The sequence below is a fragment of the Hemitrygon akajei genome, chromosome 7 (assembly GCF_048418815.1).
Source record: "Hemitrygon akajei chromosome 7, sHemAka1.3, whole genome shotgun sequence".
Taxonomy (NCBI): Eukaryota; Metazoa; Chordata; class Chondrichthyes; order Myliobatiformes; family Dasyatidae; genus Hemitrygon; species Hemitrygon akajei.
In genome coordinates, this window is record NC_133130.1 from 58,142,237 (window position 1) to 58,167,687 (window position 25,451).

Below are 25,451 nucleotides of genomic sequence, written 5' to 3' on the forward strand. Positions count from 1 at the left end.
AGAAAGCTTATGGGGTGTTAGCTTTCATAAGTTGAGGGATAGAGTTTAAGAGTCACGATGTATTGATGCAGCTCTATAAAACTCTGGTTAGGCCACACTTGGAGTACTGTGTCCAGTTCTGGTCGCCTCACTATAGGAATAATATGGAAGCATTGGAAAGGGTACAGAGGAGATTTACCAGGATGCTGCCTGGTTTAGAGAGGATGGATTATGATCAGAGGTTAAGGGAGCTAGGATTTTACTCTTTGGAGAGAAAGAGGATGAGAGGAGACATGATAGAGGTGTACAAGGTACTTAGAGAAATAGATAGAGTAGATAGCCTGAGCCTCTTCCCCAGGGCACCACTGCTCAGTATAAGAGGACATGGCTTTAAGGTAAGGGGAGGGAAGTTCAAGGGGGATATTAGAGGAAGGTTTTTCACTCAGAGGGTGGTTGGTGCATGGAATGCACTGCCTGAGTCAGTGGTGGAGGCAGATACACTAGTGAAATTTAAGAGACTACTAGACAGGTATATGGAGGAATATAAGGTGGGGGGTTATATGGGAGGCAGGGTTTGAGGGTCAGTACAACATTGTGGGCCGAACAGCCTGTAATGTGCTGTTCTATTCTATGTTCTATGTTAACCTGCACCTGGGCAATAGCCCTCCATGTTCCTCCTATCCATGTACTATAACTGAACCTGCACCCACCACTTCTACTGGCAGAAAAAGGATATGATCATGATGAAGAGCAAAGATTATGATGCCTGACAGTGAATAGCCCGCTCTGAACATCTGCTGAACTACCAGCTGACTTGTGTCATCACCTCTTAAGGCCTCTCATATTTTTGCAGAACAGACTGTCATTTTGAGAAGACTGTTTGGCATCCTGGTACTTTAGTAGCTCTAATTATACTGGTGTTCATCTAATGCACTTAGAATGTAAACTGACCTGAACGTGCAGAAATTCTCCATGACCCATCCTTCAGGGCAAGGCAGTCCTGCTACTGAAAACTCTCTTATGATCACCATGTCCTGGATGCTGCCAGGAAACAGGACATTCACTATCAAGAAACTCTTCCTGGCTGTGCATTTATGGAATGGAAACCAATTCCATAAATTTAAAGGTTTGGATTATTAAAATTCCAACTGCCCACGTTTCTAGCAAAACCCAGCAGCCAATATGATACTTCTCACTCAATGAAATAAAAAACAAAGATGAAAGACATTCTTAGCCATCTTTGATGCTGTGGTGACGATCAGATTGAGATATGCTGCAGCTGTCTGAAATGATCCAATGTCCAGTGGCTAATGTACCTCTATTTAAGAAGGGAACAAGGGAAAATCTTGGGAACTAAAGACCGGCAAGTCTCTTGTCAGTTGCAGGGAAATTGCTGGAGAAAATTCTTTGAGCTAGGACACGCGAGCATTTGGAAATGCAAGGCCCAATTAGGGAAAGCCAACATGGCTTTGTGCAGGACAGGTCATGTCTTACCAACTTGATTGAGTTTTTTTGACCAGGTGATGAGAGATTTATGAAAGTAGATCAGTGGATGTTGTCTACATGGATGTGAGGCTTTTGACAAAATCCCTCATTATCTGGAAGATTAAGATGTATGGGGTCCATGGGGAGTTGTTTGTTTGGATTCAGAACTGGCTTGCACATAGAAGACAGAGGTTAGTGGTGGAAGGGACTTATTCAAGCTGGAGGTCTGTAATTAGTGGAGTTCTGCAGGAATCTGTCTGGGACCTCTGCTGTTTGTGATGTATATAAATAACCCAGATGAAAAAGTAGATGGGTTGGCTAGTAAACTTGTAGATGATACCAAGATTGGTGGAGTTCTGGATAGAAAGAATATAATGACATTGGAGAGGGTTCAGAGAAGATTCACAAGAATGATTCCAGGAATGAAAGGGTTACCGTATGAGGAACATCTGGCAGCTCTTCCCTGGAGGTCAGGAGAATGGGGGGGGGGGGGAGCTCATAAAAACATTCTGAATGTTAAAAGGGCTGAACAGATTAGATATGACAAAGTTATTTTTCATGGTAGGGGAGTCTAGGACAAAAGGGCACAACTTCAGGATTGAAAGGCATCCATTTAGAACAGAGATGTGGAGAAATTACTTTAGTCAGAGTGTGGGAAGTCTGTGGAATTAGTTGCCACAAGCAGCTGTGGAGGCCAAGTCGTTGGGTACATTTAAGGCAGAGATAGATAGATTCTTGATTAGCTAGGGCATCAAAGTGTATGGGTTGAAGGCAGGGGAATGGGGATGACTGGAAGAATTGGATCAGCCCATGATTGAATGGCAGAGCAGACTCAATGGGATGAACAGCCTACTTCTGCTCCTATACCTTATGGTCTATAGTGTAGAAGACTGGGAAAGAATATAGCACGATATAAATTGGTTGCAGACGTGGGCTGAGAAATGGCAGATGGAGCTTAACCCAGATAAATGCAAGGTGTTGCACATCAGTAGGGAAAATGCAAGGAGGCAGTACACTTATGGGCAAGATTCTTAACATGGTTGCTTAGCAGATAGATCCTGAGATTCAAATTCATAGCTCTTTGAAAGTGGCTACACAAGTCGATAGAGTGGTTAAGAAGGCTTATGGAATACTTGTTTTTATTAGTCGAAGCATTGAGTTCAAAAGTCAGGAGATTATGTTGCAACTTTGTAAAACACTGGTTAGGCGACATTGGAGTACTTCATGCAGTTCTGGTCTCCCCACTCCAGGAAGGATGTTGAGGTTTTGGAGGGGTGCAGAAGAGGTTCACCAGAATACTATCTGGTTTAGAGAGCATGTGCTATCACAAGAGGGTGGATAAACTTGGATTGTTTTCTCTGGCTGAGAGGAGATAAAATAGAATTTTATAAGATTATGAGAAGCATAAATAGAGTGGATAGAGAGCATCTGTTCCCCAAGGTTGAAATGCTTAAACCAGAGGGCATGCATTGAAGGAGAGAGATGGTAGGTTCAAAGGGGGTGTAAGGGGTAAGGTTTTAAACTCAGAATGCTGATTGCCTGGAATGTGCAGCTTGGTATGTTGATAGAGGCAAATACATCAGTGGCTTTTAAGTGATGTTTAGACAGGCAAATGGATGTAAGGAAGAACGAGGGATATGGTCATGGTGTAGCTCAGAGGGATAAATGTTTGGTTGTTTTTGATTTGCTTTTTAACTGGTTCAACACAACATTGTTGGCTGAATGTGTTCCCAGAGTGTGTTCCTGTGCTGTTCTATATTCCATGGAAATTATCTGTCATATTACTATTCTGAGTGTGTGGTACTCAAATTTCTTAAAAACTGGCATGGAGAGGAATATTACTGGAAACCTAATACTGGCAAAGAGGAAACAATTAAAACATTAGTATTGAACAAAAATAATCATAGAACTAGATAAGGAAGATGCAATAAATAGGACAAAAGCAGAGACAAGCACTTCAGAATTACAATAGCATCACACATAAAAGTAATGGGGCAACTTTCATTGGTGTGGGTGTTAATGTTCGCAAAATGAAGCTTTCTCAACAAAATCTAGACAGGTAGTTGATAATATTGATGAGCATGAATTGCAAATTGACATCAGCACTGCTAGGTTGGAATTCAAAACAATAGCCATTGCTATTTCTTATATCACCAAGGTGAAGCATGTGCTCAGCAACAGGGAAGTGCTTCCGCAGCTATTTCAAGTTACAAAGGTCTGCTCAAAGTCATGTGGCAGATGGTAAAAGATTATTTGGTGATGTCAAAGCTGAAGAATTAAGTCAATTTTTCTGAGACAAATATCATTCTTTGCTATTCCCTTCAGAATACAGCATGTGTGGGGAAAAATGCCCAGATGGCATTGAGAACAGAAAAAAAAGAGATCTCCAGGAATAGTAGGAAGAGAAATGCTCACCAAAGAAAGCTGCATCCATCAATGATATTCAGACAGCAACCTGTCTCAGATGTCTCACATGTTGCTTCAGGTACAACATGTGAGAACATCAATGAAATATCAATCAAAAAAGATAATTCTCTCCTTGAAATATCCCACCTGCTACAATTACGTTTTGAAGCTCAGAACAGGGCAAGTAGTGGCAGTGACTCTCCAGTGACCACAGCAAAGTGCTATTATGCCTTTCTAGCAACTAATAGCTAACTAAAGGATGATTCTTGCGCAACAAGTATTTTTCCAAGTTATGTTGCTTGACTACAATAAATCCATATACACTACATCTACTGCTCTACCTTCAATGTGTTTAGTCATATCCTCAAAGAAATTCAATCAGGCTCGTAAGGCACGACCTGTCATTGACAAAGCCATGCTGACTATTCCTAATCATATTATGCCTCTCCAAACATTCATAAATCCTGCCTCTCAGGATCTTTTCCATTAACTTACCAACCACTGAAGTAAGACTCACTGGTCTATAATTTCCTGGGATATCTCTAATCCCTTTCTTGAATAAGGGAAGCTCTACAAGATTGGTTAGAAACAGCCTACCATGCATGAAGCCTGCTGACTAGTCGTCCATGTCCATCCAAATACTCATATCTGGTCCCTTGGGATATCTTCCAATAATTTTCCCACTACTGATGTCAGGCTCACCATCCTATAATTTCCTGGTTTATTTTTATAACCTTTCTTAAACAGCTGAACAATATTAGCAATCCCCCAGTCTTCTGGTACCTTACTTGTCACGAAGGATGATTTAAATATCTCTGCGAAGGCCTCTGCAATGTCTGCACTAGCCTCCCACAGAGTCAGAGAGAACATCTTGTTAGGCCCTGGGGATTTATCTACCCTACTTTGCCTCAGAACAGCAAACACCTCCTCCTCCTCTGTAACTTGTATAGGGTCCAAGAAGTTGATGCTGCTTTACTTCACTTTTATAGACTCTGTGTCAGTCTCCTGAGTAAATACAGACACAAAAATTAATTTAAGATCTCTGCCATCTCTTTTGGCTCCATGCATTTATTACCTTTCTGATCTTCCAGAGGACCAATCTGGTCCCTTACAATCATTTTGCTCTTAACATATCTGTAGAATGCCTTAAGATTCCTTAATCCTGGCCCTTCACCTTGTCTGCTAGGGCAATCTCATGCCTCTTGATTTCTTAAGTGTTTTCTTGCATTTCGTATACTCCATAACCACCTAGCTGCCTATACTTGCTATGCACCTTTTTTTTCTTAACCAGGGCCTCAAAATCTCCTGCAAACCAAGGGTTCCTAAACTGATCATATTTACCTTGAATTCTGACAGACACATTCAAGTTTGTACTTTCAAAATTTGACTTTTGAAGGCCTCCCACTTACCAAGTACACATTTGCCAGAAAACAGCCCATCCCAATCCACACTTGCCAGATCCTTTCTGACACCAGCAAAATTGGCCTTCCTCCGATTTAGAATCTCAATCTGTGAACCAAACCCAGTTTTTCCGTATTTACTCAAAGTTCAAAATAACATCTATAAGTTTACATACATGTCACCACATACAACCCTGAGATTTTTTCTCGTGTTGGTGTACTCAACAAATCTATAGAAAAGTAACTGTAAACAGCATCAATGAAAGATGAAAAGCATAGAAGACACAACCTGTTGAAATGCAACTATAAATAAATACCAATAAATAAAAAAGCATGAAATAGCAAGATAAAGAGCCTTTAAAGTATGATCACTGGTTGTGGGAACATCTCAATAGATACGTGTGGTTATCCTCTTTTGTCCAAAGAGCCTGCCTGATGGTTGAAGGATAGTAACTGTTCTTGAACCTAGTGGAGTGAGTCCCGAGACACTTGTACCTTCTGCCTGATGGCAGCAGCGAGAAAACAGCATGGTCTGGGTGGTGAGGATCTTTGATGATAGATGCTGCTTTCCTATAACAGCATTTCACGTGGATGAGGACTTTACCTTTGACGTACTGGGCCAATTCCACTAACTCTTGTAGAATTTTCTGTTCAAAATCATTGGTGTTCCCATACCAGGCCGTGATGCGGCCAGGCAATACACATTCCATTACACATCTATAGAAGTTTGACAAGGTTTTTGAGGTCATGCTGAACCTCCACAGACTCCTGAGGGAGCATAGGCACTGTTGTGCTTTCTTTGCAATTACATTTGTATGATGGGTCCAAGACAGTTTCTCTTGAGATAGTGACACCCAGGCATTTCAAGTTAATAACTGTCTCCACCTCTGATTTTCCGATGAAGACTGCCTCATGACCACTGGTTTCCCTCTCCTGAAGTCTACAATTCATTCCTTAGTCTTGAGAGGTTGTTGTTCTGACAACACTCAGCCAAACTTTCAATCTCCCTCCTGTATGCCAATTCATCACCACCTATGACAGGGCCCACAACAGTGGTGTCATCAGAAAACTTGAATGTAGTGTTGGAGCTGTACTTAGCCACCCAGTTATAGTTGTAAAGTGAGTAGATTCAGGTAGCTGAGCAGAGTCCTGTGGTGCACTTGCACTGATTGAAATTATGGAGATGTGTTTACCAATCCAAATTGATTGGGTTCCGCAAGTAAATCCAGGATCCAATTGCATGACGGGGTATTGAGGCCCAGATCTTGGAGTCTACTGATTAGTTTTGAAGGGATGATGATTTTAAATGCTGAGCCATAATCGATAAAGAGCATCCTGATGTATGCACCTTTGCTGTCGGGATGTTCCAGGGTTGGGTGTAGAGCCAATGAGATGGCACCTGCAGTGGATTTGTTGCTCCAGTAGGCAAGTTATAGTGGATCCAAGTCACCACTCAGACAGGAGCTGATATGCTTCAACACCAGCCTCTCAAAACACTTCATCACTGTGGATGCAAGTGCCACTAAACCATCGTCATTTAGACAGGTTACCATGCTCTTCTTGGGCACCAGTACGATTGAAGCCTGCTTGAAGCAGGTAAATTCCACACACTGCTGGAGTGAGAGGTTGAAAATATCAGTGAATACACCAGCCAATTGGTAGGCACAGGTCTTCAGTACTCGGACAGATACTCCATCTAGACCGGAGGCTTTCCTCGGATTCTCTCTCTTGAAGGCAGTCAGCACATCACCTTCCGATAGAGACCAAAGAATCATCAGGAGATGTGAGTATCCATGATTGTTCCTCAATGTTCTGGTAGTCAAAGTGAGCATAGAAGGAATTGAGTTAATCTGGATGTGAAGCTCTACTGTCCATGTCACTTGACTTAACTTTGTAGGAGGCTTGGCATTCAAACCGTGCCACAGCCATCAAGCCTCCCTCAATGATTTTCATCTAGTCTAAAATCTCCACTTTTCCCATGAGATGGCTTTCCAGAAATCACATCTGCACCTCATACAGCATTCTTGATCTCCAGACTTAAACACCTCTGATCTGGACCTCAGCAAATTCCAGATTTCATTGTTCATCCAGGGCTTCTGACTGAGGAAAACCATGAATGATTTCATGGGGACTCACTCAACTACAGTTATTTTATTAAAGTCTGTTACAACCCTGCTGAAGTCATTCAGGCCCATAGATGAGTACCTGAACACAGCCCAGTCCACTGACTCAAGGCAATCCTGTAATTGTTCTTCTGCCTCCTATGACCACCTCTTATTTGTCCTAATCTCTGGAGCCTTGCTTTTTAAGCTCTGTCTTTCTGCAGGTAGTAGGAGAAGAGCCAAAATGATCCATCTTGCCAAAATGTGATCCAGGAAAGGAACGATGGGCATTCTTTATCATAGTGTAGCAGTGGTCTAGTGCTTTAGACTGCTGGTGCAACAGGTTATATACTGGTGATAATTGGGCAGGGTTTTCTTCAAACAGGCCTGGTTGAAGTCACCGACTATGACTTGAAATGCATCAATTGGGCTGTTTCTTGTCTGCAAATGGCATCATGCAGTGTCACAAGAACATTCTTATAGTCAGCCACTGGTGGAATATAAATTGCGGTCAGGATCATGGATGATTACTCCCGAGGCAATTAGAATGGTCTACATTTAATCATTGTGTTCTAACCTAGGGGAATAAGAAGTCGATATAATATCCATGTCAATACACCAAAAAGAATTACCAAAAAAGCACATTCCACCACCTTTTTCCTTTCCGAAGTTCACAGTTCGATCCATTCTGAAAATCATAAAACTTTCTGGTTTGACCGCTACATCCCATGTATCCACTGATAGCCAAGCCTCAGTAAAACAAACCATTGAGATCTGCATCTGATACAACAACCTTGCCCTGAGATCTTCAGTCTGATTTTCCAGCGACTGCATATTTGCCAACAGGATGCTGGGTACAGGAGGCCTGATTTGAATTCCACCCTCCTGCCGCATTTCCACCGTAGTACTAACTCTTAATGACTGCACTTAACTGCTCCACATTTAATCATCAACCACGAGAATTGAAGATCATTGATGCAATTTCAAAGTCCACTGTTAAGAGGAAATTTAAACACTGCAGATTTCAGTGAAAGTAGTTCAACAGTATCTCTAAGGGGAAAGCTGGAACAATTTTCTGCACCTACTAAAAATCACCAAAGCTCACTGGCGCCATCTTGGAAACTAATGGCATTATGATCACAAGATGCAAAATGTTATCCTCCACAAACTGCTGTCACCTGCCCTGTCTTATTCCTGAATAGCAGATTGGGTACTCTTTCACTGGGACTTCTACATACTGATTAAGGTAATTTTACTGAACACATCTGACAAACTCCACCTCATCCAGTCCTTTTACGATATGGGAATCCCAGTCAATTCCTGGAAAATTAAAAGTCACCTTGTGTTTCTCGCAGCAGTCTGTGATCTCTCTACGCTTTTGTACCTCTAATTCCCGCAGACTGTTGTGTGGTCTGTAATACAGCCGCGTCAACGTGTTCTGTAATACAGCCACATTAACATGGTCATATCTTTCCTATTCCTCAGTTCCACCCATAATGCCTCACTAGACAAGTTTTTCTGTCTGCCCAGAATGAGCACTGCTGTGACATTTTCCATGACTAGTAACGCAACCCATCTTCCTTTAATCCGTCCTGCTTTGTCACATCTAAAATATGGAACCCCAGGATACTAAGCTGCCAGTCCCGCCCCTCCTGCAATCAAGTCTCACGAATGGCTACAAAATCATAATTCCATGTGTTGATCCATGCCCTGGGCTCATTCTGCCTTTCCTACAATACTTCCTGCATTGAAATACACACATCACAGGACATAAGTTGCACCATGCTCAACCTTTTGATTCCTGACTTTTGAACCTCTCCACTATCTGTTCCGGCACTCTGATTCTCATCTCCCTGCAACTCGAGTTTAACTCACCTCCATACCACCAGCAAACCTGCTAGTGAATCTGAGGAATTCATTGCTACAGGCAGCTGCGGAGACCAAGTTTATTTAAAGTGGAGGCTGATAGGTTCACAGTTAGTCAGAACATCCAAGACTATGGGGAGAAGAATAGAGAATGGTGTTGAGAGGGATAATAAGTTAACCATGATGAAACAGCGGTACAGACTCAATGGACTGAGTTGCCTAGTACTGCTCCCATGTTTTATGGTCTTATGACTCCTACCAATTTTTAAAGATGCACTACAGAAAGTCAGAAGTTCATTAACATTTGTACAAGTGCAATGAAAACTTATTTCCAGCAAGATCACAGGCTCATACCAGCATATGCAAGTAACATTCACAAACAAAAACATTAAAAAAGTTATACACATTTTCAAAAGATAACTGGAATATTAAAAAAAAACTCCTATCTGGATAAGCATCCAAATCAAGATACATCCAGCTTGGCATGACAACTTCAATTTTTTGTGGTAGAGCAGAGAGTTGTGAATGCAGCACAGTCCATCACACAAATCAACTTCACCTCTACTGACTCCATCTCTACTTCCAGGTGCCTTGGGAAAGCAGCTCATTCCAACCCTACTCTCTCTATCTTGTCCCCTCTCTTGTTGGGTAGAGGATACAAAAGCCTGAGAATATGAATGTCAGACTCAAAGACAATTTATCAGACTCTTGAACAGACCTCTTGTATGCTAAAAGATGAACTTGATCTCCCACAATAATTCATTATGCCCCTTATCAGTCTACCTGCACTGCACTTTCTCTGTAACTGCAACCACAACTCTGCCACATTGTTTTCATTTTACTACCATGATAATTATGTATGGCATGATCTGTCTAGAAGGTAAGCAAAACAAAAGCTTTGCACTGTAACTTGAAACAATAATAAACTAACAACAATAAACATGATTACAGGAGACTGCAAACAATTTGCAGACAGAAGAACAATGAAATAATAGAAGAATTAAGTTATCCTATTAGAGTATTAATAGTGCAAATATCCAATAATAAGTACAAATGAGCAAGAGAACTGTTCAACTGGAACACTTTTCATCCCTAGAAGCAAGGAAGAATCTGGTCCTGGGGGTGGGGGGGGGGGGGGGGCAACATCACTTGGCAGAGCATTGAGAAAAACAGACCATAATATTGTGTAAAACATTTATAGTAATGAACAAGCTACAAGAAAGAAAAATCAAATGTAAGAGAGAGGCGAGAGTGGGTATCTGACCGCTGGAAAACGATGCTGGAGAGGTAGTAATGGGAGACAATGAAATAGCAAATGAACTGAATAGGTATTCTGCATCTGTCTTCACTGTGGAATACACTGGAAGTACGGTGGAAGTTCCAGGTATCAGGGGTCATGAAGTGTGTGAAGTTACCATTATAGAAAGAAGATTCTTGGGAAACCGAAAGGTCTGAAGGTAGATAACTAACGTGGACCAGATGGTGTACAGCCCAGCATTCTGAAAGAGATGGGTGAAGAGATTGTGGAAGCATTAGAAATGATCTTTCAAGAATGACTAGGTTCTGAAATTGTTTCATAAGACTGGAAAATTGCAAATGTCACTTCTCTCTTCAAGAATGGAGGAGGCAGAAGAAAGAAAACTATAGACCAGTTAAACTGATCTCAGTGGTTGGGAAGATGTTGGAATCAATTATTAAGGATGAGGTCTCAGGGTACTTGGAGGCAGATGATAAAACAGGCAGTAGTCAGCATGGTTTCCTCAGGGAAAATCTTCCAGGACAAATCTATTGGAATTATTTGAAGAAATAACAAGCAGAATAGGCAAAGGAGAATTGGTTTATGTTGTGTGCTTGGATTTTCAGAAGGCCTTTGACAAGGTGCTTAACAAGCTATGTGCCCTTGGTATTACTGCAAAGATTCTATCAGTGGCTGATTGGCAGGAGGCAAAGAGTGGGAATAAAGAGAACCTTTTTTGACTGGCTGCCATTGACTAGTAGTGTGTTGGGATCAGTTCTTTTTACATCATACGTCAATGATTTGGATGATGGAATTGGTGGCTTTGTTGCAAAGTTTGCACATGATATAAAGGTAGGTGGAAGGGCAGGTAGTTTTGAGGAATTAGGTTAGGAAAATGGGCAAATAAATGGCAGATGGAACACAGTGTCAGGGAGTTTGTGGATATGCACGTTGGTGGAAGAAATGAAAAGGTTGACTATTTACTAAATGGAGAGAAAATACAAAAAATCTGAGGTGCAAAGGTCCTTAGGAGTCCTTGTGCAGGATTCCCTAAAAGTTAATTTGCAGATTGAGTCTGTGGTTAGGAAGGCAAATGCAATGTTAGTATTCATTTCAAGGGGACGAGAACATAAGAGCGAGGATATAACGGTGAGATTTTATGAAGCACTGATGAGGCCTCACGGAGTATTGTGATCAGTTTTGGAGCCCTTATCTTAGAAAGGATATGCCGAAACTGGAGAGAGTTCAAAGAATCCTCACAAAAATGATTCCATTATTGAATGGCTTATCATATGAAGAGCATCTGATGGCTCTAGGCCTGTTTTCACCAGAATTCAGAAGAATGTGGGATGCCCTCATTGAAACCTATCGAACAGTGAGAGGACTTGATAGAGTGGAAGTGCAGAGGATGGTTTCTATGGTGGGAGAGTCTAAGACCAGCAGACACAACTTCAGAGTAGAGGAGTGCCCTTTGAGAATAGAGATGAGGAGGAATTTCTTATCAAGAGAGTGTTGTATCTGTGAAATCCTTTGCTACAGGCAGCTGTGAAGGTTAAGTCTTTATATAGATTTAAGAAAGAGGTTGATAGATTCTTAATTAGTTAGTGCATAAAGGGATACAGGGAGAAGACAGGAAATTGGGGCTGAGAGGAGAATTGGATCAGCCATAATGAAATGGTGGAGCAGACTCAATGGGCCAAATGGCCTAATTCTGCTCCTATGTCTTATGGTCTTATTAGTGTCTGCTGAAGGATTAAAGATCAAAAAGTTGAAGTGTGGCTTGGAGGAAGTAAATTAGAAGTGTGAACAGGTGGATAAACAGAGACTTGATTGACTTACAAATATAAAGCAGGTGATTAGGAGATCTTTTAAAAATGAGTGAGAAACATGATACTAATGACACATATGCAATAGTAAAGCATACTTAAAGCATAAACTGCACTGGAGATCTAAAAATTTAGTGAGGGACTAACAGTACAGAATCGATCAGTGTAAAACATAGTCAAAACCTTTCATGAACACAATTATTGAAATGAAAAGTATGCACGGAGTATGACCAAGTAAGCTTAAAAATTAGAACATCTTGTTCAATCAGACAGTGTGACTGAGATATGAATTAACAATACGAGGGTGGCTGAAGTGATGGTAAACAAAGTACATGGCACATTGTTGTGATTGACAGATGAAATAATGAAAGAGTGGGAGAAATTCAATGGCATTATTTGACTTTTTTTATTGCTTGGAAGTAAGGTATGTTATCCTTTGAGTAAGCAGGGTAATGCAATTAATTGGGTAATTTCATTAGAGAGACAATATGGGCACAAAAAGCCCAAATTTAGTACAATGTAATTTTAGGATTTTCAAATATATCCATATTGATTTTGATTTAACAACCTAGAATCCCCTAAAAATTCTAGCACTGTAACAGAATCCTTTGCAAACACTGCCTTCACACCTTCCCAACTCTATGAAAATGGTCTAACCAGAAATAGCAGTTCCAATCCTGTTAAATCCAGAGCTAAGCTACTTCCTTAATACAGCTGCAATATTATCTTAATTATAACATTTTATTATCTTTACAATAATATTAACTCTCTCATTTTGTTTGCAATGCTTTGCACAAACACACATAGAACTCAGTCATTATTTCCTGAAAAGATGATCATGCCTTTTCTTTTTTCTTAATATTTTGTTTATTTTCTTGCCTGTGTTCAAGTCCTTTAACATCACACTACCTCATGTAATTCTATTTTTTGCTCCTTCAATAATACTCCTTTATATTATTACACCTGCTAATTGTCAGTTTACTAAGTTAACAAGTTAGCTTTTGTCAGCTGATCCTACAGATGAAATGACTGCTGAGAAAACGCCATGCTCAGTATGATTACTTTTTAAAATTAATATAATTTAGTTGGTTTAAATTTATTAAATGTAATTTAATTAGATGATACATGCATTTTGTAATAGCTCAAGTACTTTGAATGGTTTATATGCCTCAGAGCAACGGCAAATCAATGGCACAGTTAAATGGGCAGCACACTAACACAGGTAGCTGAGTTGCTGTTTTATCACCAGTGAGCCAGGCTCATCCTGACTTTGTGTGCTGTCTGTCTGGTGTCTGAACCGTTTGCTTACAAGCACATGGTGCTGTGTGTTGTCACATCTCAAAAATGTGTGATTAGTAGGTTATCAGGTCATTGTCAAATGCCTCTGGAACATAGGTGAGTGCAGAATGTCAGGGAAGTTAATGTGAACAGGAGGAGAATAAATGGTATTAGTATAAATGGCTACTTAATTGCAAACAAGTATTCAATGGATCCAAGGACCTGTTTTTGTGCTGTGTAACTCCTAAGAGTATTAAAGACAACCACAAACATAAATTTCAGCGACAAATTTGACCGCCAAGCAACAGGGCTTCAACTGTCAATGCCATTCTGAGAGGGCAAACAACTTCTTATGCTGGGGACAGCCTAAGGGTAAATCACCAACATACGAGTCCAGATAGTTAGATGAGAACTTAAATGGAGAAGGCTGATGGACATGTTTAATAAGATGCTTCGAATATCAGATATCCTAACTGCAAACATGCATGAAATGGCAAGGAACATGGGAGAGAAGCCCAGTTCTGTAACAGGCTTTGTTGGAAGCTGGAATTTATCCTCCCAGTATGGAATATGCTAGCCATCTCAATTTCAATACCTGCAGCTCAAATCATAACACAATAACTGGCAGCTTTCATAGCAGCATAAACAGAACTGACATCTGAATGTTACACTGGAACTTACATTTATTCCATATGAGTTCAGGCTGTTATTACAATGTATATCAGGAATCAAATAAATCAGACGATGCAATAATCCTCAACAGATTAGAACTGATGAAGCCTTATCACAAGGGAATCAGAAATTCATTATATTCATTCAATAAGACAATATTCTGATCCCATGATCACTATTTCACTAGTCCTCCTGCTGTTACCCTGCATTCTGCATCCAACCATCCCGACCTAGTACTGAGATTGTCCTTTACAGCCATTGGCAACCATGTTTAAATCATATCTGATTGTGGTCATGGTCAGAACAATAATCATGCGGGATAGATTTGAACTACCACAATGCCAAATATGTGGAGAATAGACACTAAAAATTTATAAAAGGGGATATGTACCCAGCCTTTAATTGTTTTAGCTTAAATATGATACACAATATTTATTTAGTGCAGGCTTGTGTTCATAAATAGTAATAAAGTGGACTGGAATAGACTATGGTAAACTAGGATTTTTGGAGTGGTGAATAATTTATGGGACATTGGTATCATTTGCAGGTCAGAATTGAATTATCACTAATTGTTCTTAAGAAAATGGGAAACTTCTTTCTCAGCTTACTGCAGCACTTGTGTGGAGAATCTTCTGCATTGCAAAGCCTATCTGTAGTTGAAGATGGAAGCAAATATTTATCTATTCTTTCTTGCTGGATGTGCATTTGTTGTAATAAAAGTAGAAAATGATGAAATCAGTCAGTAGATTAGGCAGCATTTGTGGAAAGAGAAGTCAATCTAACATTTCAGGTTTGATACATTGAGTGCTTCCAACATATTCTGCTTTCATTTCAGATTTCTAGCACTTGCAGCTTTTGAATTTCATTTACTATGCATTTGCTATGATCTGTCAAGGACATCTGGCAAACAGCAAGGTTTCTTGAATGGATAAAGTTGATCTGGGAAGAATGAAGTGACAAATTCAACAATGTGCTGTATAAGATTAGAGATGTGTTTGGAAATTAGGAGAAGGAAGTGGAGAAGTAGAGGAAAAATAATTGATCTTTGGGCCCTTTTATCTATATGACAGCCATCAGCAACAACATTTCAAAACCTGGCAGTTTCCATACATGTATATGACCACACTGTTCGATCAACCACCAACTCCCTATCCCTTGAGTAGTTCTGAACTCTTGACAGCTTGGTGAATATTTAGTACGAATTAGTTAACAAATTCCCCCAAAAAGCAACTGCCTTCATTTTTTGTACCTTTGCAAATGAACTTCGGAGTGAATCAGCTGGCAGCAATTTCACCTCTGGATTATGTGGTTGTAGGTTCCAAATCGCACTTGAGAGACTTGAAGAAAAAAAAATTGGGCTGACATTCCAATACAGCACTGAGGGGGTGTTCTGCAGTCAGGGATGCCAACTTTCAGAAGAGCTGCTAAAACAAGGCCCTGCCCATCTCTAACAGATGACAGAAATGATCCTGATGCCATACTTCTAAATCGTGCAAGGGAATTAACCTCACTGTTCCAGCCTTTCTTCATTCGCCACCTAACATTGTTAAAACATTGATTACATAATCATTATTCAATATTCCTGGGAGCTTACTGAGTGTAAACTGGCTGCTAGTTTTTTCTAACAGCTTGATAAAAGTGCAGGTCTCTATTTAACACCCTTAATCCCTACAATGCTCTTAAATATTTGAATTTATCTTTTTCTGAAAAGCATTTCTGATTTTAAACTACCTGTCACCAGCTGCTGGACTCTGAAGTGCCATAAACTCTCATCCTGTCTTAGATTAAGACAATCCTTGCAACCTACATCTCTCACCAACCCTAATGCGAACATGTCAAATTTTGTTTGATAATATTCCTTTGATACACAGTGGGATATCTCACTATGTCAAAAGTGCTATTTAACAGATGTTGTAATGAACCCTAGTTGATCACAGAGAATGGAAGGGATGGGAGAAAATGAAAGATGAGTTAAGTGACAAAAACTGATAAAAGATTAAATATTAAAAGCTGTGGGCCAGGCAAAACATAAACTGATTCTGAAAACCATGGCTTAGCCACATTTATTTGCATTCACATGAAAATAAAGTTCATTACTGAAGTGTATCCTATAATATACTGAAGCAACGTTGTAAAATGTATATTGAGACCTTTGGCTCCATGGCCACTTAAGCTATTTGCCGAAACACTCAATTAGCTTCATTCGTGGATTTTACAATTGTCGTCATACATCTGGCATGCTTCACTACGCTTACATCTTGGTAACAATGTTTCATTCATTGACGGGTACAACCTTACTTGTTGACATGTTTGAAGAAATTAGCTTGTATTTATATTCAGCACGTTTTTTTCCCTCTTTGATTTTCACATGTCTTATTAGCTTCCTCACACGACACCTAATGAGCCATCACACCCTTCTTGGATTGTAAAAATGCTTGAAGAGCAGCATGACAGGAAATCTAATTACGAATGTACCACGGTAAAATGCAGCATGGAAATTATGAGACAAAAGAATGCTACAGTTTGACACACTCTTTAAAGGAAAAAAAACGCCACCGATATGCGACTAGCATGCTAACTTTGCCTCCTGACTTCCTGCCTTCGGAAACAGCAGCCTATGCTCATCTAAGGACACTTATTGTCACGTAACACACAATTTAAATTTGCATATAACAACTAATTTTAGACCAACCTATAAAAAGAGCTGTATCTTATTAGGCGAAATAACAAGAAACGGCCAAAATAAATAAACCTAACGCTGATTCAAAGCGGGCATAGACAATTGCACAGTGATCGTGAGCGTTCCAGATCAAAACGTTGACCTTAACATTGGAATACTACTGAAGCAGAGAAATCCTATTCAATGACCAACTCCGTTTTCCTCTCAAACAAAAAAAATCTTTCATCTGATGCCACTGAAAAGGATTTCATCCCATAAATCATTAAGTAGCCGTTCTCCTTGAGTTAGGTAGGAACTGTGGGGGGGGGGGGGGGGGGGGGTAAGAGAGGATTTCGGTCGCTCATTGATGTCTTTGAATTGTTGGTCGGGAGTCTGCAAAATGAACAACACCCTATCCACAGACCAAATCTGCAACCTCTTCCTACAGTGATGGCTGATTTTAACCACTCACCTGGTTCACGCACTCTCCTGTACTGTATATTGTGTTGCAAATGCGCATTTCTTTTCCCCCCTCAACGATGGGCACCAAGAACACAAAAGCGGCTATGATATTAGATGTAAATCTTCATTTGCGGTGGATTAATGATGTCAAACCTTTCGGGATTTTTTTTTGTCCTCAAGCCAACCCCTTAAATCTGGGCTTCCCCGCTAATGGATATGATGAACAAATGCTATCACTACACGGCTGCAAAGGAGAGAGACACAGAGAGAAAGAGCCCTGAAAGGATGTCTGTGCTTACCTTAAACTGATGCCATAAACTATTTCTAGGAAAGAACGCTGGCCTTTGGGACACATGCTTCTTTATTTCATTGTTAAGAAACATTTATTTTTAACAAAGTGAAATACTGGCATTTTCACACCAGTCCACATCTGTGTTAAGAGAATACCATCTATATTCCTATACGTCAAAATAGTGCTTTGAAATTATAGCGAACCTCCGCCTTCTGGTACTCGGAACCGCTGGTAGTTGATGCAGATTACTCCCATTAAATTAAAAATAATTGTGTTAAAACAGTAATGTTTTTTTTCTCGCTGACTCCTCTCGATGAAGTTAAACCATTGAGACAGCATGAAAATCCACCTTTCCTACTACCAACACCACCCCCACCCTCTACTCCCCATAAAAGAAAACCCATCAGTGACTTACTGAAAATATACGGGAAAAGCTCGCCAGGGCGGGTGCCACTGAGGTGGAGTAGAGGAAAGTGGTTAACCTGCAGGGCGGTGAAGGGCGCAGGATACTGGCGCCAAGCGCTCGCTTGCGAGAACTGGGCAGGAGAAGCAGCCCCGCGCGCAGCCGCACAGCGCCGACGACAGGCAAGGCTTATAACGGAAAATGTGCAAAAATAGCTCTTCAACTACTATTTCTCTCCTTTTCCAAATGTATTATCATGGCTAAAGTCGCAATTACCGAAAGGTGGGTGGCATCACTGTCAGTTTACCTGTGTTATTTTTATTTCCCGCCCCTTCCTAAGTGACAGACCTGTCAAGACTGACTCATAAAAGGCGTAAGACTCCCGTTACAGTATTTCTATCCGGAAATGTAGTCTTTAAAAACACTCTTGCGCGTAGGGCGCTCTAAACATTGACAGCAAAATACTAAGCTATTCAATTTTGTGTTACAGAACTACACCTTGAGAAGCGCTTCAAATTCAATTACGGAAACCTCGAAATGTGTAACTTGTTTTGGAAATCCTTTTGGTTTTATATTATTTATAAAGTTTGACCAAGACAAATGATGTATTTGATAGAACCAAAATCTCTGCGGATGGCATTGTCTTTCATTGTTCATACCATTATGCTTGTTTTGTATTTATTTACAAAACCGACTGCTGGTGCTTCTCAATTTCTTCCACATTACTGTAGGCATGTAATGATAAAGCTTCAGCGTAGTAAACTCAATCCTGCTGTGCCTTCACCACAAGCGTAAGGTGCATACCGAAATAGCAATGAAAAACTTAAAATGTTATATGCACTATGAACATCTCTTGGTGGAAATAGGAGGTCGCGTGCTTAATTAACATAGAAACCAATCCCATGCCGCCACTCCCCCACCCCCATCCAAATCTGTGAATGATCGTTCAACTTCCAGCATAGTACTGGATATCCTAAAGCGAAATCAAACAGAAAAAAGATGGACTCGTTTGAATACAATAAATCTACTGCTTAGAAAATTAGCAGGACATCCTGACTTCCACCAACAACACCAAAAGTCAAATAATTCACTTCACTGTTATTCGCTGTTGATCAGCACATAACCTTCATAACAATGATTGCACTCCGTTAAGAAGTACTTCAGGATGACTTGAGGTAGTTAATGGTCCTGCATTGATGTGCTGCCATTTTTCTTAATTTATTGGCATAGCTATATTTTCAGAGTGAGGGGCAGTTCTCAGTTTTTCCTCAATTCACTTTGAGTTAAGGCAGGGTACCTAATGTTTATCCATGAAGAGAATTGGGCAGCAAGAGGAGAAAGAGCGAAACACACTAACATGTGCAGTAGGAAACATAGCTTGGTAATTTTAATATTTTTAAAAATCTTAATTTTTATTGTATCTAAGAAATAGTTATTAAAGCCATTAAGAATACTTGTTATTTCAGAAATATTTGGTAAAAAAGAAAAGTTGAAACGAGTGTAATAGAATGTCCTCCAGTCATGCTGCTAAACCAATACAGTAAAGGGGTTGATTATATGTTAATTTTAGTTGCCTGCTGTATTGATTCCCAAAGAGTAATATTTTTGAATATTATTCTTCCTAGTTCTGGGCATCAATGAAGCATTATTTAATGGCTGTGATTTTTTGGTTTGATAACAATTTCCCAGTTTTCTTGCAGTCTATTATCCTGTATGAATTAATTTTAGTGTTTAAATTATCAGGATATAGCGAGTTTATTTTCAGAAAAAGAAGATTACAGCAAGTTATGGATTGGTTTTAAAACAAAAATATTAGTTTACATCTTTTTTTAAAGAACTAAAATTTAAGCTGTATATGTTAAAGTCGAATAAAGCAGATCAAAAAGAATCAGAGCACAAAGATAAATGTATTGTACATAAATATAAAATGGGATAGATCAATTCTCGTATCTCAAGTTTGTGACCTGAATGATCTGCATTTATTTTTGAGAAGGTCAGAATATGTTTACTTTAAAATAACATTGGGGATGCTGTTAGACCATTTGCTATAAAACAACTTAATATTCCAGAAAAGAAGAGATGGCGTTGACCAGGTTTTTAAATGTATTGTTATGAGATGTAGGCTGGAAGCCTGACACTGGAAGTTAGTGCAGTGAGGATTTATTGTTGCAGCTAGAATAGTCTAGGATGCAATAACTTTAAAAACAAATGCAAGTGCATGGTCTGAAAAGTTGAAAGAAGCTATTGTTTCTCTAGTTGGGAAGTAAAATTGAATGAATGAATAGGATTTAATTTGATAGTTACTCTGTACATACATTGTTGATTTTGAAATAAGGCCATTTAATAATTTATATATGATCTTGACTCCCTAGGTGTTTCACAGTTCACATTCATAAAGATTAGTAAAATATCCATGAGAGATCTTCCTGGATTCTCTCAGTTGGCCATTGTAACTGACTACATGAAAGCCTGGCTACATTGTATAAATAGGAGTTCTGCATTAGAACAGCTTCTCAGGACCTCTCTGAAGATTCCAGAAATGGTATTTGTTTCAAAACCTGAAGTATTCAATTATTACACAGATGAAAAATGGAATTTTTAAATTAGTTATTGGACTGGATCAACAAAAACTCAAGAAGTATTTGAACTGTTGACAGGAATCTTAGCCACACTATTGATGAGAAAACAGCTGAAACAAACTTATAACTTCAAACAGTAATCAAAATTCATCATTTTTAATCCAAGTTAGTTGCTTAACTGTGGTGAAGTGAGACCATTATGGTATTTTAGAAACATAAAAGAAGATATCCATTGAAGTCAACTGGATTCATAGCATAAAGGTGAAGCATCTGTAATATAAAATAAATGATATCATATTGTATTCAGCGTTTTCAACCAGGTAGTATCTCAAGTTATACTGCCTGGATAGAATTGTTAGTTTTCTGTCCAGTCAACAATTCATTCGAGTAAAACATTATGTGACCACTTGATACTTTCATGCAAGGAATTCATTCTCCATTAGTTAGAATTTAAGGGTCTTTTTTTCTGCCTGGATGCAGTGACATTAATAATGGGAATGCTTTTGGCTATCTTGCCTTTAAGCAGTGAAAGAACTTGCTAACTTCACATTTTAAATACCTACAGGTTACCATTAGGGCTGATTGCATTATTTGCTCAGATTATAGAGGTCAGGGATATGAAATATGGGACTGCAATATATAGCAATAGTAGTGCAAAGTACTATCACCATCACCCAAATAGTTCGGGAAATAGGCGGCAGCATCCAAGATGAGGAAAAGCATTGAACTTTCTAAAGCAATTCAAAAGACAGATCCCTGGAATCATTACCAAAGCTGCAAGCATACTGGTAATAAGCTGAACTAATTAGGCTTTTAATAAATTCAACAGGCAATCTATCTAAAGTTATTAAATTATTAGAGATATAAGAAGTGCAACAATGAATTCTTCTTGCCTACTTTATACGTGTTGTAGAAAGGGAAGCACAAGACAGACAGTAGAGGAAAATGGTTCCTTTTTCAGACCAAAAGCTGTTGCCCTGGACCATATTTGAACCTTACTAAGACCACAGCTCTTTTTGATATACAGTGGATTCCTGTTCATTTGGACACCTCCAGACCAGTATATTTTGGCCTAATTAAACAGCTGCCCAATTAGCTGAAGTTTCAAGGAAATAGTTAAAAATATATTAAAAAGACAAACAATCATTTAACTAAGTACCAAGTTTTGTATTTAAATGAAATATAGTATAAATTAGTAATACTCATAATACTACTAGTTCCTAATAATTATTGACAGAGGAATTCATCCAGTGTATGCTGCCAAGTTCTTTTGATTAGTTTTAAATCAACAAAATTAGTGTGGCTAATTAGTGCAAATAGTGGACTGCCTTCATACAATGCTTTTGACGATTACATCCTGTAAATCTCCATTTTCATTTTAACATTCAAGATGATTGTTGATACCTTCAAATTCTTCATCATTCCTAACTTGTTCAGCAGGGAAATTGTTTCATTTTCATTACTGGCCATTTCTGGCATCTCCAAGCCTGAATGCTTGAAACTGCAGTGAGCAAGAGTTCTAAATGTCTACTTTTTATTTCCCGCCAACTATCAGTGACAAAATCACTACTTTGTGAACACTGCCAGATGCAACTGACACTATTTAAAAACTGTTCACTCTAAGCATGGTATAGTGTTTTAAAGCCGCACAAGTGCACTTGACTGATGATAGTTAGAAACTTCCTCAAGTCTCCTGTCCCAATTAAATGGAGTTGTGTCCCAATTAAATGAAGGGAAATAAGTCTACTTTCTTGATTAATTTTTGTTCATTAAGAGTTGTTCCAAATATGCAACTGCCCCTATTAACCGATAGCTCAATTCACCAGAATCCACTGTATTTCGATGGTATGGTTGTAAATTGAATAGTTACTTCTTATGCTCTTTTTGTAGAAGTGAAAAAAGGCATAGTGACAGACTTCAGGAGAATGCTGACAGACACATGCTAGATTAAATTTAACACAGACACCTGAAGTGAATAAAGTTGAAAATAAGCCATGAGGCAATGTAAGATGGTGCAACCTTTAAAATGGCACATGAAGGCAGAAATATGGAGTTTATTTCTGCTGACATGCTAGGTGGCAGACTGTTGGTATAGTTATCAAAAATAATGTGAGTTAATTGGTACAGTACAGTACAAAAGCAAGGAAATTATGCTGAACTTTTAGAAATGGTGATATAGAGTTGGCATATCATATCCTAATGTAGGCATCACACTTTAGGAATGATGTTAAGATACTGGATAGGGAGCAGTGAAGATTCAAATGAAAGGTAACCAGCTTTGGGTATATGGAAAAGTAAAAGAAGCTCTAATTCCTTTTAGGTGAAGAGAAATCTTAAAAATGCATTCAAAATGTTGATAAGCTTTGATAAATTTGTTATTATTGTAAGTAGAGTTGTTAACCAACACACAGATTTTAGGTGACAGACAAAAATCCAAAGAAAAGATCAGAAGTAGTTTTTTAAAAAAATATTTGACTTTGATGCAGAATTTGCTGCCTGAAAGAAGGGTGAAAGCAAATCCAGTATTAATTTTGTGGTAAGTGTACTATTAAGAACCATCTGCATGATGCAGTGTGGTACATTGTTCTATCTGCCATATTTGTGTGTTGAATGCTGCTTACCTTCAATGAAGAATATTTTATCAATAGCTCCCCCTTATCATGCCTCAGTGAACAGCAGCATGAATATTATAATGTTAAATAGGGAGCAAAATAAATACTTGAAAAAATGGCTTTGCTGGAAAACAGCGGAGAAAGGAGACAAATTTCATCAAAGTACATTGCCCAAAGTTGAGATTGGGACTACTTCCATCTTGAATGGCTGAATTTTATATGAAGTAATCATCCATTCAATGTAGAATATAATTTATTGATTTTCTTTTGACACCTAAGGAGCTTCTTAAGTGTCAAAAGAAAATCAATAAATTATAAAAATAATGGGTACAGCTGAATCCAACTAAGTTTTCCCGTTTTAAACTTGTAAAAAAATTACCTAATTAATGTTTTAGGAGTACTTTTGAAATGTTTAGGTTCCTTAAGCTGGAAGTAGATCCCACAAAAACTAAAGAAGATTTTTCTTTAAATCAGGTTTCCACATGGAACCTCTTTTGTAATGAGTATATCTTGCAGAAAATGGTTGATATCTAGCATTTTGGATATTACAGCTGCTATTTAGCTAATAAGGTGAACTGATAGAACGGAGGATCTTTCTAATGAGCTGCTCTCCAAGTTCTCTCTCTGTAATGTTCATACATCTGCAATGTCACCTTAAAAACTATATTTTTGTTTACAGTTTTACCTTATTATTTTGTAATCTGGGGCTCAATCACCAGTCAGTTGTGAAAAGTAACACTGTGGGGAACATACGTTATTTGCAATTGCCACTTCTTAAAGAAGTTGAAAGTCATATTGAAACTGGAGATCTCTAAATGTAAAAGAACGATCAATGTGTTTATCTAAATACTAAAGAAAAAAACAGAGGGACAATGATCTATGAAAGGACATATGGATTTTGGCAGCTTTTACCCAATGACTACAAATATGAAGAAAGATATATATCCATATAAACATATCTTAGCAGTTTGCTGTATCTTAGTACATACAACAATTATAAACTAATTCCAATACCTACAGTATTAATGATAAGAGCTTAAGACCATAAGCAGAATTAGGCTATTTGCCCCTTCAAGTTTGCTTTGCCCTTTCATCATTGCTGATCCAATTTTCCTCTCAGCTGCAATCTCCTGCCTTCTCCACGTATCCGTTCATGCCCTGACCAATCAAAAGTCTATCAACCTCTGTCTTAATTATACTTAAAGACTTGGCCTCCTCAGCTGCCTGTGGCAAAGAATTCCACAGATTCACCACCCTCTTGCTAAAGAAATTCCTCCTCATCTCCTTCAGGACACCCTGAAAGGATGTAAAAGGACACCCTTCTATTCTGAGGCTGCATCCTCTGGTCTTAGACTCTTCCACCATAGGAAACATCCTCTCCACATCCACTATATCAGGGCCTTTCATCTTTCAATAGGTTTCAATGATGTCACCCCTCATTCTTCTGAATTCCAGTGAATACGGCCCAGAGCCATTAGACACTCTTCATGTGATAAGCCATTCAATCCTGGAATAATTTTTGTGAGCCTCCTTTGAACCCTCTCCAGTTTCTGCACACCTTTCTAAGATAAGGGCCCAGAACTGCTCACTAAGTTCCAAGTGAGGCCTCAATTGTGCTTTATAGAGTTTCAACATTACATTCTTGCTTTATATTATAGTCTTCTTGAAATGAATGCTAAAGTTGCATTTGCTTTCCTCACCACAGACGCAATCTGCAAACTAACCTTTAGGGAATCCAGCACAAGGACTTCCAAGTCCCTTTGCGTCTCATTTTTTTGTATTTTCTTTCCATTTAGAAAATAGTCAGCCTTTTCATTTCTTCTACTAAAATGTATGACCATACTTTTCCCAAGACTGTGTTCTATCTGCCATTTCTTTGCCTATTCTCCAAATCTGTCATAGTCCTTCTGTAGTCTCTCTAATTCCTCAAAACTACCTACTCCTCCATCACCAAATTATTAACATATAATGTAAAAAGAATCAGTACCGACAAAAACCCCTGTGCAACACCACTAGTCACCGGCAGCCAGACAGAAAAGGCTCCCTTAATTCCCACTCACCTTCCACCAATTGGCCACTGCTTTACCCATGCTAGAATCTTTCCTGTAAACTAAGAAAAATGATACTGCTTGTATGATATATGTTAGCTCCACATATTCTTAGAAAGTCAGCAATTAAAAGAAAATTAATGAC

The 25,451-nt window shown here is 38.9% G+C and overlaps 1 protein-coding gene across 4 annotated transcripts in view; it reads right to left on the reverse strand.

The window, feature by feature from the left end:
- The window catches only part of LOC140730474 (neurexin-1), a 1,634,325-nt gene extending 1,616,150 nt beyond the window's left edge, over positions 1 to 18,175 (reverse strand). For 2 of the 4 annotated variants that reach the window (XM_073050928.1, XM_073050924.1), the window contains exon 1: positions 18,080 to 18,175. The gene's annotated coding sequence lies outside the window, so the exon portion shown is untranslated. Of the gene's footprint in view, positions 1 to 17,382; positions 17,404 to 18,079 lie in introns of those variants that run through there. The other 2 variants (XM_073050929.1, XM_073050926.1) reach the window with 2 other exon arrangements.
- Between the last annotated feature and the right edge of the window lie 7,276 nt (positions 18,176 to 25,451).